The 19,268-nt window shown below is 35.8% G+C and overlaps 1 protein-coding gene and 1 long non-coding RNA gene across 11 annotated transcripts in view; both read right to left on the bottom strand.

Annotated features, from left to right (window-relative positions):
* Positions 1–19,268, bottom strand: part of DMD (dystrophin) — a 1,227,136-nt gene that overhangs the window by 501,761 nt on the left and 706,107 nt on the right. The window lies entirely within an intron of this gene.
* Positions 16,551–18,372, bottom strand: LOC118170872. Its single transcript, XR_004752910.1, has 2 exons — positions 17,409–18,372; positions 16,551–17,121 (listed from the first exon to the last, which is right to left on the bottom strand). It is a non-coding gene; the product is annotated as an uncharacterized LOC118170872 (long non-coding RNA).

Genomic DNA, 19,268 nt, shown 5'->3' with positions numbered 1-19,268 from the left:
AAATTTGTACTACATCTGCCTTTTATAATGCAGTATTTTATATGATAGCATTTCTTTCTTTTCCTTGGCCGGAACAGTACCACAACTATTTGCAGAAGGGAAAACAAACAAACAAACAAACAAACAAACATACCCACACACCAAGCTGCAGTTTATCACTAAGAAGTACAGGAACAACAAGCATTCTTGTCAATGACTTAGCAGATTCCTCACATCTAAGAAAAGCAGTCCTAAATTAGTCTATAACAGAAAAGCCTGTTCTCATGTTTCCCTTTGTATTCCCACACCAAGACAAGTTCACATCCCACACTTCTGACACTAGACAGTTTACTGAGCACTCAACCTGCCTTACAGTGATTACTGCAGATGGTCTCAAAACAAAAAAAAACACACCACCACTACCAAAAGAAACAACAAATAAACAAAAATGCAGATCAGAAATGCCCAGTGCAAATATTTGAGATAATTTCACAACTTTGGTAAATGGCCTGGGTTGCATCCCCCCATAGATGAGATTTACTCAATAGTATACAAAGTATACATATATTGGAGAAAAAATAAATGTGTTTAAAAACTAAGGGTCAAGTTCTGATCTTATTATCAAGTTCTGATATTATCAGCAATGTGAATGACTACCAAACCAAGCAAAAGCAGACCAGAAGTAGAAGTGTTGCCCTATAGTCTGTGCAATTAAATACTCCTGTGAATCAATTCAAGGTGATCATTACTTTTGACAAAATCCTCCGTCTTACTCTCCTGTCTATGACTTTAAGAGGGATACATTTAGTATTTAGTTTAGGAATAATATATTTTGCATTAATTAAAAACACACCTCAGAATAATTATTTTATAATAATTGATTACCAGGATAAAAATGGCATAATGAGCTTGAATTGTTAAGGATTGCTTATAAAGAGAACTGTTAAAATGCTTTTCTTTCCTACTCTGGTCACATCTGAATCATATAAGCAGATGCCTAATTTACTGGCACAATTAACTTTCTCTTGCTGTGCTAGAGATTTTTAATAGTAATACTTATAGAAAGGAAAACTAATACATGTACTATATTTTCCACCTCTAAAAATATTTTCCTGTATTTAAATAAAGAAACAGTCTGAAATGCACAATCTGAACAAGAACTCCAAATTCAGCAATATGGAAAAAAAAAATAAAAAAAAAATAAAAATCAAGCCAACCCTTTCAGGATCCTATATTTAGGTTTAGCTTTGCACATTAAAATATTGACTTTTATTTTTAATTATTCCAAATTTTTGCATAATTGGGATAAATGCTAAAAATCCAGCAAACCCAAACCATACAATTTTAAACAAATATTCTCATGTATTCACCTCCATCCCTCTAAAACAAACTAAAACTGACACAGGACACATATTATGTATTTTACTAAACATAATCAAATTCTTCACATGCAAATAGACATAGTTATTCATCAAAAGAAAAAGGAAATACCAGTTTGTTGTCCACTAAGGATGCTTAATACCATGTTATGAAGTGAGAGTTCTCATTTTTTGAAGCTGTTATGCTTTGTAATGTAAATGCACCAATGAAAGGAGGGTCTCATGACTGCAGATGAATTGCATTACATGAGTGAAAATAATTACTGCTGTTCTACCAAATGTATTTGGCTATTTCAGCATATTTTATATAATGATAAATATAAGCAGCTGGTGCAGGTGTTCTCAGACAGTAGGACATATTTCTTTACTATTTCAATTTTACTAATTTCTCTGCATAATCTGTTGCATAGTCAGATGCAATGAGATATTATGAGCAAGACCATAGGTTTTAAAGAAGCTAGCTTACATGAAAAATAACTTGAAATACACCAAAAATAAAGTTCCACTGAAACGTTCAGTTCCACTGAAACATTCAGTACCACTGAAACATTATGACACCATTTTTATTGATATTACCGTAGACACAGAGAGACTTTGTGGTGGTTTTACTGTGCTAGGCAGCTGAACACCACAACTGCTCTCTCATTCCCCCTCCTCAGATCAGGAGGGGAAGAAGTAAGGGAAAGAACAACTCACAGGTTGAGATAAGAATAATTTAATTAAAGAGAAAAAAAAATATTAAGGAAATATTATTATTAATTAAACAAGTCAACTAAAGGGAAAAAAGGGAAAGGGGGAAAGGCAATAATAAAACAAAACAAGTAAAGGCTATGTGGAAGTGCAGGGGAAAGAAATTACTCCCTACTTCCCACAAATGAGTGGTGCTTGACCCTTGAACCAGGGCCTCAATGCACACAGCCGGTGTTTGGGAGGAAGACAGATGTTTTTTCAACGAGAGCCCACCCCTCCCCTCTTCTTCCTTTTTCCACCTTTTATTGCTGAGTGTGACATCATATGGTATGGAATATCCCTTTGGTTGGTTCAGGTCAGCTGCCCTGATGATGTTTCTTTCTCACTTTTTTGGCCACCCCTTAGCAAGGTTAGAGAAAGTCCTGATGCTGTGCCAACACTTCTCAGCAGCAAACACAACACCGGTGTGATACCACTGCTGTTCTAGCTACAAGTGCAGAGCGCAGCACTGTATGGGCTGCTGCAGGGAAAGTTAACATCCCAGCCAGACCCAGTACAGACTTATCTTGAGACTCTGAGGTGACAAGAAGACAAACTTACCTTTGGAAATATAAATACTGATAACGTAAATGGGGAATTCCTACACCAAAGAGTAATACTGACAATACAGTTTAATTACCAGGGTGGTGTCCCTAGCATCAAGTCTGGCGCTGTTTATTGTATTACATACAGCAATATTTTGTGGATCAGTATGCACAGTTGGGGGAGCAAGGTCTAGAAAAGAAAAAAAGACCACAAATTCTATGTCCCTAAAATGATAAAATATTCAAAAAGAATTTTACTTAAATGTGCGTACAGTTTTGAACTAGGCTGCATTAATATTTGATATCCATACTACATTTGAAAGAGACATGAGGATCTATACATCGATGTCTGACAAAGAGATATGTCCAATACCATCTTCTCCCTGGCCTTTTCAGACTGAAGGCCTACCCTGGCATGCACAAGAGAGGAATGTATACATGCCCAGTGACTGTCAGGATGATACGTTAATTCCACATAGTGATACTTCCTCACATGTCAATTCAGAAATCAAATTAGGTATTTCATTCAAGAAAATTTGTATTTTTTTTCAGTTCTTAATAGTGATATGTGATAATAATAAATGATATGATTCAGGAAGAAATATGTTTTCTAGAGCATTCTTTGTGGATTCTTTTCTGTTACTACAGTTTTATTTTTATTTGTTCATTTCAGACTACTTTAGTGTGTACTGATGGAAACACTACTCTGTCTCCACTTAGGAGGATTCATATATCTATATGGAATGAATTTCTGTTTTCATTTCCCTTTTTCCACTTACCAAATATATTTTCTATCATCTTCTATTTTACCTTCTATTGCAAAATGTCATCGTAGATCCCACATGCCTTCCTGCATTTAGACATCTGCAGACAAAAATGCAATGAAGTATCTTTTCACTGGCATTTGTAATACTCGATAATAGGAATGTTTCAGAGAGACTGCTTGTTTCTGACATAGCTCTGACAACTGCAAAAAGTTCTGATGTAAGTCTGCTTGGTTTCTATCAAGCTCACACAGCTGGACCTTTGGTAGATCACTTTATAAGCTTGGGAAAAATGAGATACTTTGCTCTGGAAACTAAAAGGAAAACATTTTTATAAGATGCACTGAGGAAGAAGAAACCTGGCTGGAATGCTGGTCATGGGCAAGCAGGAATTTAATGCAAAGTGCTGCCTCTGTGTGTGTGTGATGTTTTTCTGAAGGAAGAAGGACAAATGGAGAAAGCAGCTCTGGAATGAAGATAAAGAGCTTAGCTTTCTGTTTGCATCTCATAACCTCCAGGACAGAGGAAGAAGAGCGATATAGCTTTGGCACAAGTGCAACCAGTCCATGTGAGTCATCTAAAGTTACAAAGCAGATGGTACCACTGCATTTGAACCTGTAGTTTAAAATGGTTAAATTCAGACCTCAGCTTGGGCTCAGTCTACATCCAAGCTTCAGAGTTAGCTCTAGGATGAAACAAATCACAGCATAGAAATACAGGAAAACTAACTTTTAGGAAGCCTGGAGACTGGTGCAAAATACAGTCCTCAGACATTTATTTATTTTTAACAAATCATTTTAATATGGGAATGTCTAATTGTTTAAGATATTTATTTGATTTATAGCTTTAGTATTGGGGAGCTAGTAGTTCCTCTAATGAAAGATGAACTGGCTACAAGTTTCATCTGAAATAAATTTGGCTTATTTATCTAATTTTTAATTGTATAGAAAGACATTTAATTATATGGAAAGACATTACTCAGTTTACATTTATGCATACATGATAGAGATTTACTCTTTTGACATAATTTCTTTTGATATTGCCACCTTTTTTTAATTTGTCAGAAAAGGCAGGCAGAGGATGTGGGATCATGAACATTTATGTTACTTACTCTGAGATATTTCTTTTTCACCGCTTATTATGAATAATTCTAATTTATACCTTCAATATTCTTATCAAAAGAATTTATTTCTGATTCTGCAGGAAAGGAAAAAAAATTGAGTGCAAATAATTGTATTCTCTCTTTTTATACATTTTTAAGTCGCAACACAATTGTTTCTTTCCAACATCATTTGTGTTGTTTGATTTTATTTTTTAATTTCCTAATTTATCAGGTTCCCTGAATATAACATGTATATAACTTGTAAATTTATATATATGTACACATATATTACGTATGTAATACATGTTCATATTATATATCACTTGTATGTATAACTATATATGTAACTGAAGTTACAGTCCAGATGAAATGGAGAGAGAGTGGTTTCCTCTTTTTGGAAGGGAAAAAAGCTTTATTCTTTATTTTTTAGGATTTTTGGTTTTGTGTGTATATTTTTCTGTTCAAAGTTATAAAGGCTAACGTACCTAATATAGAAACTGTGTAACTTCTCCACTTTTTGGTCATAAGAATTAAATTGATGCAATTTGGTCATTGTATTCAGTCATTAGATTTGGATTCTGCTAATTTAAGGAGGCTCTCTGTAGGAATTTATGCAGTGCTGTTACATTAAATCTGTGGATACCATGTATGCAACTATTCCAGCAAGATCAGACTATGCTTAAGAACAGTTTCACTAGTGAGGCTGGTCATTTCATAAGGCAAGACTATGAGAATTTACAAACCCCTTTAACTTTTATTTTTTAATAATAAATATTGTCTGCACCCTTGCTTTAATTCCCCTCCACAGAACTAATCCTGTTATGCAGTCAGCAGCACTTCCAAATGAAATATTTTGTTCAGCAGAGTGCTTATAATCACCACTGCTATCCCCGGAAGACAGGTACATGTCACGACAATATGAATTTACATTAAAAATAATAATAATAATAATAATGAGGTAATTTTGACATGATATGCTCTGCTTAGTACAAAGACATTTTAGAACTAAGTGTACCCAGTCCATTGCCGCCCCAAAATCATTGATTACTGCTATATATGGTCTCAGTCAAGAATCATGAAGAGACACAGATTGTACTATTTATAGGTGTTTTGTTTGTTTGTTTGTTTTGGCTTGTTTGTTTCTTTTCAGTGTAACCATTCCTCCTGTCTTCTGCACAAGACAAGTCTGGAGGAAAGATTTAACCTGTCTCAATTCACTGGAGGACATAAAAACAAAACGAAAAAGGGAGACTATAAAATAATTTAGCATGACAGAGAGTTTCTCTGTAATGGATGCAAATTGAAGAATAAGTTATGCAGAAACACATGACCCCTCCCTAAAGAGCAAGTGTATTTGGGAAGAGAGAAAGAGATGATTAGTTTGAAGTGTAACTTCACAGCAGAGTTAAGTGAATCAAATTGCAGGCTGCTACTAAAAGGGATGGTCACACTCTTCCTCTTGATGCTGGCATTATGGTCCCATTTGCTGAAGCTGAATCTAGCAATGCCTCTACTGCTGACTCACCCAGCTAAAACTAAAGGATTATATTTAGTTAAAGTAGGCAAGTCCAACAACCAGAACTGATGTAAGGGAGAGTTTAGGAACATGCTGCTGGAAAGGAGGATGGCAGATTTTGGCAATATCCTGTGTTACAGCAGACTGTACTGCCAGACTTCACCTTCACCATATACAGAACATATTTTTTTTTCTCTTCCCCCCCCATCCCACTTTTTTTTTTTTTTAATCTGTCTTTTATAACCATTTGCAGCTGTTTTCTATTTGAATGCTGTGAACACTGCTCTTTGCATTATGACATAATCTAAAATGAATTAATAATTGTTTTCACCTTCTACCCCATTTATTTCTCTTGTTCTTCAGCACATATGGCCACACCTCATCTGGCATGACAGCCCCTACAGTCATTTTGCTTATCAACTAGCAAATCACATTGTTGCTATCACTTCCAAGGTCTGTGAAAAAATAAAAATAATTTTTTAAAATCTATGATTTTTTTTTTTTTTTAAATAATATTATGCATCATCACTTACCTAGGTTGTTAAGCCTTTTGGCATACTGCCTCTGCCAATATCCCTATATCTGGTTGGATGTTGGCTGCTTCTTGCAAAATTACTGTTTGAAAATAATTTCTGCCTGGTACCAGTTTCACAATTCCACCTGCCAAGCTCCCTATGTATTAGCATTTTAAGCCTTCCAAAAGCTTCCCTATTTTATTAAAACATTTTTATGTGTTTGACACTTCCACTAAACTGCCCACAGGCAGAGAGCATGTTGAGGTTCCTGAACTCTTGGATAACATTTAGCATATTGTGGATTCCACCTTCAGGTAAAGAAATGATAGAAATAAATCTCCACAGTTTCCCAATTGAAATGAAAAGATACCAGGATGTGTTTGGTCACTTCTTGTGAACTTTCAAGTAACTCATTGATTTTTTTCCAGTGGAATCTGTTACTGTATTATTAGGCACACATTATTCATAATCTCCATCATATTTATTCCACATCACATACATAATGCAGGTTTGTATGCATATACCATACAACAAACTCTGCGTGGGAGAACTAGTCAAGGGACATTAAAAGGACTCTTTGTTAGTGATATACTTTTGATAGAAGTGTTTTCTAACTTTAGTCCAGCAATGCATTTGCAAAATGCCTGCCACACTTCTGGAATTAAATGAGAATCATCACAGATCTGAAACAGATACTGCATTTACTGTTGCATTTTCATGGCCTAGGCTGAATACTGGTGGCCTGTAAAAAGCATCCCTTAGTCCTATGTAACAGAGATTACTTTAAAGGTCATTTCTGTCATTACTGAAAGCTGAAAACTCCACAGTGTTTCTTGACCAAACATACAGTCCTTATATTCCACTTGTTTCACCTTCTTTACAAAGCATTAAAATCAGTTTGACATTTTCAGTATGAACTACAAAGCCCACACTATAAAAGTATAAAACGTATACAAAGTGTATCACATGATACACACTTTATATACATTATCTATCCATATTTTCCCAGGCTGTTGAAACTAAATTTTTGCCAAATACTAGCTGTATGTGGCACACATTTATATCATGTTTGCATAATTCTTCTTTTAACAGGAATATAAAAAGAGCAAACCTCTCTATGTACATTACTTTAAGATCTTAAATAAAGGTTAAATATATGACTAAATTATCATCTTGGACTAGCAATATAAGCGGTCAGTTTTTTTTTTTTGTTTGTTTGCTTGTTTTGTTTTGTTTTGTTTTTTCTTTTTCTGTGAGCAATTGATTTTGTTCCTGCTCTTAATTTCAGCCAGGAAGTGTGAGAATCACCTGCCTGAACACAGGTATTGAGGTCCATTTTTGAAACACTCACTGTAAGGCTTCCCACCCAGCCTCCAGCTGCTGCTCTAAACAGTCTCTTGCCTGCAATCTGTATAGATCTACAAGCCCTGTGTGACTCTCAAAGATGTGTAAGGTGCCTACTTTTGGACAACTGAAGTTACTGTTACCTTCTAAAAGTTTAAGTAAGTGAAGGTTTGGGAGCCTGGAGAGTCTTGCTTTCAATGAAAAAAGTTTCATGGAGAATAATGACTATTTTAACTCGTGTCAAAATAATGAGTTTTTCTACAGAGTTCTAAATACAGGAAATTTAGGGTGCATTCACTATTACATGAAAAGATTTGGCCTCCATTTCAGTCAGATATGTAATGCTGCATATTTGCTTCCATCTCAGGCCAGACACAGAGGCATACAAATACACTTTAACAAAGTGGAAATGTGGCACCATACATACATATTGTAGTTACAGATCTACAGGTAGGATATAGCACGGACCCCAGAGTTTTTGCCTTTCCTTGATTTTATAATGGGGCCACCATTCTTTTTGCAGAGTGTTTATACAGATTTTATAAAACCACAATATTCATTAAGTCTTGCTGACCTTTGGTAGATTATCAAAGTCGGGAAAAGGAAAGAGTAGGGATTACTGCACAATTCTACCAAGGTGTTAATTTGAATGACAAATCCTTTACAGACTATTCTTACTACTCTATGTCAAAAATAAATAAATAAATACAAATTGAAAAGAAGATAGAAACAAACAAACCTCAAGCACCAGAATGGAAAATACTTCCTTAATGTTTTCAGAACCTTGTAAATAACTAGGAGTAGTCTCGTTGGTAATCATAGCTGCAGAAATACAGCTTCAGTTTTCATCTTTTTGAAAAAGGATACACAGTAAACTCTACTGAGCTCATGGCGAGCAAGGAAAAACAAGATAGAAATTTCTCTCCATAATACACGGGGCTAATACACAGTGCTGTCTTTTAGAAAAGATATTCTTATTTGAAGCTTCTTCAGTTAAAAATAAATAAATAAATAAATAAATAGCATTCCTTACTGCTTTTTGCCACAGGCTTTAGAGAAAATGTTTGGCATCTCAACTATATTAAGACACTAAGTGATTTAAATGAATGGGTTGTGTTGTCCAGTCTAATGAGTAATTATTTGTCCCTTGAAGCGTTTGGGCAGCAACAGTATCAACACTGAAATATCTCTGAAGCTTTCCAAGCCAGTAAGTCTCTCTACTGAAATTTAGCATTAAACATTTACTGAAAAACTGAAGCCTTAATTTTTACAACAAAAAGTCCATTATGCAGCATTATGATAATCTAATACTCTTAGGCAAAGGATAGTTGAGTAGATTCTCTGCTAACTCAGTCAAAGAGCATTGCACAGGTATTTGAATTGGAATAGGTTCTTTGTCTCAGAAAGGTGTTACAGATCCACAACAGCTTTTGGGAAATAAACAAATAAACAAACTAAAGGTGCACATAATACCTTATGTGATCTACTACAAACCAGAGACACCATGGACAGATGAGCAACAAAACATTTTAAGGTTTTATATACAGGAAATACCTGAACATTCCTAAGCTGGTCTGAAACAGCTTTCTGAATTTATCCTATAAATCATATCCCTCACAATCCAAATATGCTTATGCTAATTTTCGTTATTGTGAATTAGGTTTCTAATTCTCAAACAAAATTCTATATTGCTGTTTTAGGAAAATAACTGAAATAAAATAAAATAAAAAAGTAAATGTTCATGATTAGGCCTTTTATTAAGTTGGACATATTTTCAGATAATGCCTCTGTGACAGTAATTTATTATAGTATTACCTCTCTCAATAGGAAAAGTGCAAATAATATTCATAGCAGAATTTACAGTCACTTTATTAATTAGTTTCATCACATAATTCTAAATCCCTTTTCAAGTGAAACATTGTCTTTGATATTTAGATTTTATTCTGTTCTTTTAAATACTGCATTAATATCTTACATATCTGGCCCAATTTCTGCATCTTCTGTTATGAAAATCATACTCTGAATATGTTGGGGGTTGAAATCAGTTAATTTGAATATAGTTAATTCCTAAATATGACTGTTAGAGTTCTTCAATATTTAAAATGTTTTCAGTTGAACTGTATGTCCTTTGGGAAGATGGACTGCAGAACTGTTATTTTTAGAATATCTGGTTTGTGAAAACATGCAACATGAAGAAAATTTGTGCCTCTTGAATTTTAAATAAGTCAAGAGCCTGTGATAATGGAATAATATACAAAGACTTCAACACAGTTACCCTGTTTTATTGTTTTTTACCATTGAATGTCTACTCCAGCCACAAGTGAAAGCTAAGTTAAAAATCCTCACACAAAACCATTCAATCATCTGTTAATGTTAAATATATGTGACTATGTTCTTGCATTAAACTATACCTGAATGTAAATATTTATAGAGGAATCTCTCTTCCTAAAGTGACCTTTCCAACTAAAAAGGAGGCTACAGAAGTTGCTTAAGTAACTGACTTCACCTTTTTCACCGAAGTCAATGAAAATTTCATTGTGTGTTCAAAATCATATATATTTTTTTCCATAATCTCTCTAAAATAGAAATATTGGTATGGGAAGCCTTATTGTCCTAAATTGCCCTGAATTTAGCTGAAATAAAGACAAGAGTCACAGTGACAGCTAGGTAAATGTTCACAATTACACTTTTTAATCTGACATATTTTTCAGAATATGTGACACTTTATAACTTAGAAATCAAAGAAGAAGGGATGACATTTCACCTTTTAGGTTAATCCCTTGTGTTACCTCCCATGTGAGTTAAAATTTTACCTACTACCATTAACATTTATAGCAATTCCACCTGGAAAAAAATAAATTATGTAACATATTGGTTAAATACTACTTATTTTGATGTAACCCAAATGACAGGACAAATACTGAAGATTTTTAAGTGGAAGACAATTTTCTTTCTCCTGAAAATGTTATGGTGAATAAAAATCTATAAGAAGAGAGAAAATGTTTGAAACTGTATTTAAAAAAACAAAAAGCTTCCTGCATCCAGTAAGAAAAGGACTAGCTGGAGGTCCATATTGATTACTGGGTAAGACTTTCTCAGCTGAGGCATGAATCCTCTCTTCCTCTGCACTTCATGCTGGAAGATCCAGCACCATTGTTAAGAGTAATAAGTGTGAGAGATAGAGGCCTTAAATTAGTGCAAAAGACACAAAAGCGTATCTATTAAGGGCATGTACAAATATTCTCAAAGACGTTCACAAGAATACTGTTATCAGTAACAGATTGTGCATCTGTTAGTTTTACTGGAATCATACCTCATGCCAACAGGGAAGAATTTCTTTTCTTTCTTGTAACATGACACAGAAAGTTAGCCCTCATAGCAAAGACTCGTGATGTTTTTAAATTTGGACAGAATTATTTTGCTAAATGTCTCAGCATGTATGCCAAATGTTGTTTTGTAAAAAAATATTACAAATTAATATGAATCATCTTTAAAGAGGAATATGAGACTATTTCAACCACAGACATCGATCATTATGAAGAAAAGTTCAAGACCTCTTATTCATTTAAGTTGAGCCTTGCTCTGAAAAACACAATGATCATACATCAGAGTTTAAGATTAATGATAGTCTGTGGAAAAAAAATGAGAACTAGCTGATTTTCTGTATATAAAATCATTGAATACTGGAAGCAGGATCAAAATACAAACTAAGAGACAGTGAAGAAAAAAATGAAAAGATCTTTTCCTTACACTGCTTAAGGTTAGGAAGCTTTCAGCTGTTTTAAGAACTAAATATAGAAATAAAACAAAATAAAAACAACAACAAAACAAACTTACAAAAACACATGTATGAGCTACTATTTCTCTGTTGCTTTCTGGTCCCTAGTCTTTGCTTATTGTAAGCACTTTTTGATTTTAGAGTGAAATAATAAACCTTTAAGAAATTATTTTGTTGCTTTTGTATTTATTTGTATATCTCCTGAAAATGTACCCTGAGAAAAACAAAAAAAAACAAACAAAAAAACTCATTTAAAACAAGCAAAATATGCCAAGATATTTGTGCAGCTTATGCTTCAGATCAGAGTATGTTTAAAAAAAAAAAAAAAAAAAAATGATTGCAGTTATCAAGATAAGACTCTGTCCCCCCATGATAACAGGATGTTTATAAAATAATGACAAAAATCTATTTAAAAAATGTTGAAATCCATTACAGATATTCTTTAAAGATGTGATCAAAAATCACACCAGAGCAGACTACAGTGTCATATAGATGAAGTCCATAGTCAAGGAGGTATTATGACATACATTGGCCACTCTTAAGCATATGAAAAATAACATTTAGATTAAGCTCATAAACATTAATCAATATTAATATTAATACGAGGAGAGAAAAAAAATAACTTTTAAAAATCTGTAGGAAAATAAGTATTTATAATAGTAATTCTAAAACTATACCAAGAAAAACATTAGTTTATATTGTGGATAAAAAGAAAGCTCACAATGCAAAACCCTGAAGTGTGTATTAAAATCACCTTGAATACACATGTACCATTTCATGCACATAAATCTTTATTGATAGAGGAAAAATCTACAGTTAAGCAATCTTTCAATACATTTTACCACTTATATTTCTGTTCTTTTTAAGGCAATGGAGGTCTTTCCAGTATATTATAAAAAAAAAGTTAGCATTTGCCAAGTTATCATATAGGTATTGGTTGTGTGATATTTTTTCCTACACATTTTGTTTGGACATTTCTGTGGCAACAATGAACTATGTGCTGTCAAATGTCAGATTTTTAATGGTACACACATATGGGGTGTACAAAAATGCTAAGACTGAATCACAGAATCATCTAGGTTAGAAGAGACCTCCAAGATCACCGAGTCTAACCTCTGACCTAACACTAACAAGTCCTCCACTAAACCGTATCACTAAGCTCTACATCTAAATGTCTTAAAGACCTCCAGGGATGGTGACTCAACCACTTCCCTTGGCAGCCTATTCCAATGCCTAACAACCCTTTCAGTGAAGAAGTTCTTCCTAATATCCAACCTAAGCCTCCCCTGTTCCTAACGAAGCGTACGCTAGTCCAAGCCAAGAGCAGCCAGTTTCTTGAGGAGAATGCTCTGGGAAATTGTGTCAAAAGCTTTACTGAAGTCAAGGTAGACCACATCCACAGCCTTTCCCTCATCCACCGAGTGTGTCACTTTGTCACAGAAGGAGTTCAGGTCTGTCAAGCAGGACCTGCCTTTCATAAACCCATGCTGACTGGGCCTGATCACCTGCTTCCCCTGCAAGTGCCATGTGATGACACTCAAGATAATCTGCTCCATGAGCTTCCCTGGCATTGAGGTCAAACCCTCCTCCTATCACAGGCACAGTAACCTTTGGTGGTCGCACTTTGGGGACTTTCTGATGAAGGCTCATAGTTTTCTTCATCTCGTACTTCTCTCCGTTTTGCACATGCTCAGTCATTGTTTAACTGCATCAGCAGTTTTGATCTTTTACAAACTCAGCTAACTTAGTTGTTTTAAGCAATACTTTGGGCACCATTCTCACAACACCATTGTCTTACAATGGTCAGGTGGCCTCTGTCAGTGCTGACGACAGGGGCACCTGGAGACCCTTATAATGTCACCCTATGGCCTCATAAAAGTGGCTGGCTATAAATGCCCTGAGCGTGGCCTCTGCGTCCAGTCCAGCTTGTGGGACTTGAGAGCTCGAGGTTCTACAGCTGGAAGGAGAGAGAGAGGTGGAGGTGTTGTAAGAGGCACATACGAAGCCATTCTTGTTGCACCTAAGCTATCGAGGTCCTTCGGTAATGTTCTCAAATCTATAGACATCTATGTACCTCATCTGTCCTAAGCACAGTCTTGCCAAGTATAACCTATCATATTTGCCATTCTAATAGCAATCTTTGCAATCCATACACAGAATGTTGACAGTTACAGTACTGTAGAGAACTTGGTTGAACCTAGACAGCTAATATCTGGTTGCTGCTAGAATATTTTCTTCCTGCTTCTATCTGCAGTAGTCCTGCTGGTGGCACTTGAGGTGTCGAGGTCCTGCCAGCGACCTGTGAGGCAAGGGAGGTGCTGAGGACTGCAGGCTGCTGCTAAGCGCCTCACACCAGGGCAGCCTCCTCCAGAGGACAACCATCTCCATGTTGCAGTGGCCACAGGCACCATGAGCCAGCAGCCACATCAGGAGCCAGAGGAAGCGCCTTGGTGACGAGATGTGCCCCATCTGCCTGGGCCAGCTGTCCAACACTGCTTGCATCGACCCCTGCAGGCACTCCTTCTGCCTGGAGTGCATCCATCTCTGGGCTGCTGAAAGAGACATCTGCCTGCTGTGCCATGGGCCTATTGTTGCAATTGTAAGCCTGACCTGACGACTTTGCAGACGGATGCAGTGCAATGCACGGCTGGGGCAGCGGCAGCAGCAGCAGCAGAGGAGTCCCTCAAGCTACCGCTCCCACAGCATCTCGCCCCGACAGGGAGCGCAGCCCCTCCACTGAACAACAACTTGTCAGAAACTTCTCCTGGCACTTGGGGCAGGCTGGGCGCAGACTTCCATGGTCCCCACAGGACGCCAACACCAGGGACACAGCCTGGCTGGAAAGGATTCAGCAAGAGGGGCCAGGGACCACATGGGCCACCAGGCCGGGCCCCAAACCTGAGCAGGCAGCCAGGCCTCACCTGGGGACGGGCTGGGGGTGGCAGCCACAATCACCCCAGGAATAAATTACGACTATTCCACCCTGCAAAGCCTCTGCCTGCACTTATTCCTGCATCGGTCAGCAGGGGGAGGCTGAACGCAGCCCTCTCCTGCTGCTCGCATTGCCAAGTGGTTTGGGGATGTCTGCTCCTGATGGGGAGCAGCTGTGGGTGGCAGGTCCCCGAGTGAGACTTTGCAAAATGAGAAGTCATCATGGGAGCGGGAAAGTTTTGGGAGTGGGAGCAGCCACAAAGGTGACCTGGCCTGACTGGGAAAAAGGCTGACAGTAAAAGTTTCCTAAAAGCCTGCCAGAAGAGAAAGCCTGCCAGCTGTGGAACCGGGCCTGGAAACCTGGAGCATCCGTGGAAGGCACTGCTGGCCTCCTGCAAGTGCATCCTAATTGAAGAAATTAAGGAGTTACACACTGAACTGTCTTCAATTTGTGTGCCCTTCAGACAGACATCAGCATGGAAGCTACACAACTATTCAAAAACCTGGCAGTTTGGGGTGTCACTCTGAATATCTAGTTTGAGTTTACTGCAAGGTCAGAAGCTACTGCAAGGAAAAAAAATATTTTAACAGAATATCTAATGATATAAGTTCTGACTGATGATTTATGCCTAGATCTCAGGAGGTTTGCTGATAAATCTGTAAGAACAAACTTTGACAAGTCAGCCAGCAAATCAACAGTAATTAAATTTATTCTTCCTGACACCATTTCAGGCAAAATTCTGGTGTCAAAGGTTGACTTCTTCTTGGAATACTTGCATTTCTTTAAATAAAGGCTGTTCCTCCAAATACCTTTTGGCTCTCCTCAGACTACAGGCTTTCTTTCTCTCCAGATATACTTGCACATATAAGAGAAATAAGAACTACTTCTGAGTCACACAAATTGTTCAGAAAGTGAGAAGGCTTTTTTCGACTCCCCTTCAGAACTGAATGGCACCTACTGAAACATGCATCCCTTACAATGTAATGGTCTTGCTGAGAGGAAATTTTCATTATTGCATTAAAACAAAAACAAACAGACCCTGTGTTTTAAATGTCATCTTCCCCCATTGTATTATCTGGATTCTCTTTTTTGGACTTTTTTTCCCCCACTGTTCCCCTTTGGGTGTATACCTTTGTATGAATGTGTTTTACATCCACGTCTACATAGCAATTTACATTTGGAATAAAAATGTAAAACAATACAAAATAAAAACCACCTCTGTAAAATATGCAGCACTCAGCATAGGATGTAGGATAAACACAAACCAATGCTGATGTAACAGTGAACTTATTTTCAATACCACTTATTTATTTTTATATTTATTCATGTTTTGTAGCTTGGGGATTTATAAAGTCCCTGATAGTAAATAATTCATGATTCTCATTAGAACTGTTTCTGTATTTTTGTAATGTAGGCAAAAATATACTTTGGAGATTGGAAACAACTGATAGAGGCCAAGTTTGCACCAATGCTATCACCTTTTTTTTTTTTTTTTTAAAAAAAAAAAAAGTTTTGGAGTGCAAGTATGACGAAGATAATACTGGCTATTCCCAGAAAGAATAGTTGAAATAGAAGTATTTTTGAGTGTTCTTTAGTAATATCAATACAAAATGCCAGCATTATATAAGTGATGCCATTTTATATAATTCCAAGTATATAGAAAGCCATCTATTTTTTGCTCATGTAGCACCCATTTTCATAAAGGAAAAACTATAGTTCTGTTTTTTTTATTATTATTATTATTCTGATGCTAATAATATATAAGATTGAAGAAAAATCTTAATACTAAAGATATGAAGGTAAGTAGAAAATAAGAAAGTAAAAGATAAGAAGGTAAGTAGAAAGCAAGAATCAATGTGGGGCTGCTAAAGGCAGTTCATAGCAGTTAAATGGACTGACTCTTTGTGTATTCAGATAATAATTTTCTAAACGATAGAGAGGTGTTACATTTCATTTTTGTTTGTTTGTTTTTAAATGTAGCAGGCTTATCCCTTATTTGTTTCAAGATCAAAAGTGGAATTGATCAGTTTAGATACTTTCCTTAATGACTGCCCAACACACAAGAGCACAGTGATGAAATATATTTGGCACTACGTTGTTAGAAAGAAAAGAAGAGTTGGGATGCCTTGAAAGAATTGGACAACCTTGATCACCAGAATAAATAAAAATAGCACTCATAGTTAAACATGACTGCACAGCAATTTCTGCTGTAATTACAAAACTAAATAAAAAATAAGCATAACAAAACATATCTGCATATAAACAATGAAGCACTTTTAGCCCTGAGCATACTGGAAAAGAATTCAACAAAACAAAACACTTTCATGCTCTGAAGGGGGAAAAGTTAATAATAGTTCTGATAATAAATTCATTGAGGTAACATTGAATGCAACTTATATTGCTACTGCTTGTATGTTTTGAACTAAAGCAATAGCTAATTCTAAATGAATAAACAGATACAATCAGTTTTATGAAAAGCCATTGCTTTTCTGTTTTGCTCTAATAATTAAGTATAGCTTAAATAAATGTCATGGAAAACTAGGTTGTACTTTCATTTTTAATAATACGTGACTTATCACTGACTTCCATCCCCCCCCTCCCCCCCCCCCCCCGATAAACAGCAAGGCATTCCTTTATGTGGTGCACTTTGCAAAAGGTGCTGCATAATATTACATTTACTAGGACTTTTTAAAATACAGCTGTGAAACATCCATCCATATGAAACTCTTAGGACTGGCTACAGATTTTAGTGACAGTCTTTTTAGTCTTTTTTGTTTTATTCTGGAGAAAAGCAACATAAACAGACAGGCATAAGAAAAACAAACATAGATGCCCAAGAAAGAGTTATTCTGGTGGAAATATAGTAACAGACACCAACAGAAATATGTTATTAAAGCCCATTGAAAAGTGCAATACAGGAATCATGTGCAGACAGAAAAAAAAAAAGGAGTAAGGACACAGTAAGGACTGGGGTCACAAGCATGTATTTTCTTGGAAACTCTAGCAGATCATCATCTATAAAGTCACTAGAAGCCAACCCTAGAAGAGAGCCACACAGGGCTTCTGTCTCCCGGGCCTTCTATATGTTTGAATTTCTGAAAGTTTGACACAAAAGTATTGGGCCAACTTTTTAATACATGCCTTTCTGTGTGAAAATGTATAAATGTACTAATTGGGAAATCCTTGGTAATATTTAATAAGGATTAACAATAGAACAACCAACACCTGTAATAAATTAGAGGGGATATTCAGCAAATGTTTCAGAGTAGTAATCACATGGCAATAACATAAAAATAAAGACAAAGACACACATGGTTACTACTTTATATTGTCCAAATGATTGATTTATGACCAATACAAACATTACCATAACCTACCAACAGAATTAATGAAGCAAAGCATACACTGAAAGGAAGATGAAAATCTTACTCTCAGAACAGGGAAGACAACAAAAGTGCATGTTTTGATGAGATGGAAGAAGGGTGTCTCATTACAAGTATTTTGTAGAAAGTGGATATTTAAAGTCAAATTGTTAGTAGGAAATGGTTGAAAAATAAAGACTAAACCAGCAATGACTTTTGAGGATTCCTGGTCTATAATGTTGATTGAAACCAGCTAACGTAGATAAAAAATAATGCTTTGAGTAAAACCTTTTCTCTTCATTATTTCTTGGCAAGTGCTTAGTAAAAGTGCTGTTCAAGCTGAATACAATAAACCAATTTCCTTATTTTTAAATGTCTTAAAATAATTCTGCATCAGGTAATAGTTAAAACTCACAGTTTTATATTCTTCTACATTCTGACCAAAAGACCATTCTGACCAAAAAGAAATGGAAATTAGGAAAAAAAAAAAAAAAAGAGAGAGAAAAAGGATATGAAAGCTCAGTTTTTCTTTTCACCTTGATTAACCTGTACACTGGAGCTCTTTGCTCTTCTACAGACCTCAAGAATCTTCACAGTATTATTGTCACATACTTTGACTTTAGTAAGGCTTGTAACATTTGTTTTTCAGTATACATTGTTATAAGTAATGGAGGACACATGGCACCAATAAAACTGTTTATTGGTTTACAGCAAAAATAATTAAATATCTGTACTCAGATATTTATATGAGATATTTATCAGATATTTATATTAATCTACAGTCAAAGATCAAAATGGAAGAATATATTGAATATGGCTCTAATGTAGCTCGATATTTGCTTTAGTGATTATTTAAGTAAATCTGCATGTGACACAAAGCCAGGAGTGTGCTGGAGGACAAAACTAGGATTCAAAGTGCTTTGACCATTTGCAGAAATTATGTGAAAATATGCCAAAAAGTTGAATTCATATAAATGTATGGTATATACACTTATATACACTTAGGAAAAATAAACACTTAGGAAAAATAAATTGCACAACTGTAAACAGGGTTACAGCTGGATGCATAGCACTACTTCAGCAGAAGATCTCAGACTATAATAGACAAAACGGGAATATGGATGCATATTGCTCTTACTCTGCAACAACAATGAAAAAATCAAATGTTCTGCTGGAATGTGTAGAAGTTTGAAAGACAAATGAAAGATAAATGAATCTTTGTACTTTACTCATCTGACACACAGTACCCACTTTGAAACACTATGCCTCAAGAAACATGAAGTGCTGTAACCCAAGTGATGAGGATGCAGAAAGAAAGAAGAG

This window comes from Oxyura jamaicensis, chromosome 1, assembly GCF_011077185.1.
Source record: "Oxyura jamaicensis isolate SHBP4307 breed ruddy duck chromosome 1, BPBGC_Ojam_1.0, whole genome shotgun sequence".
In the NCBI taxonomy this organism is placed as follows: Eukaryota; Metazoa; Chordata; class Aves; order Anseriformes; family Anatidae; genus Oxyura; species Oxyura jamaicensis.
This window is presented reverse-complemented; position numbering and strand designations above follow the sequence as displayed.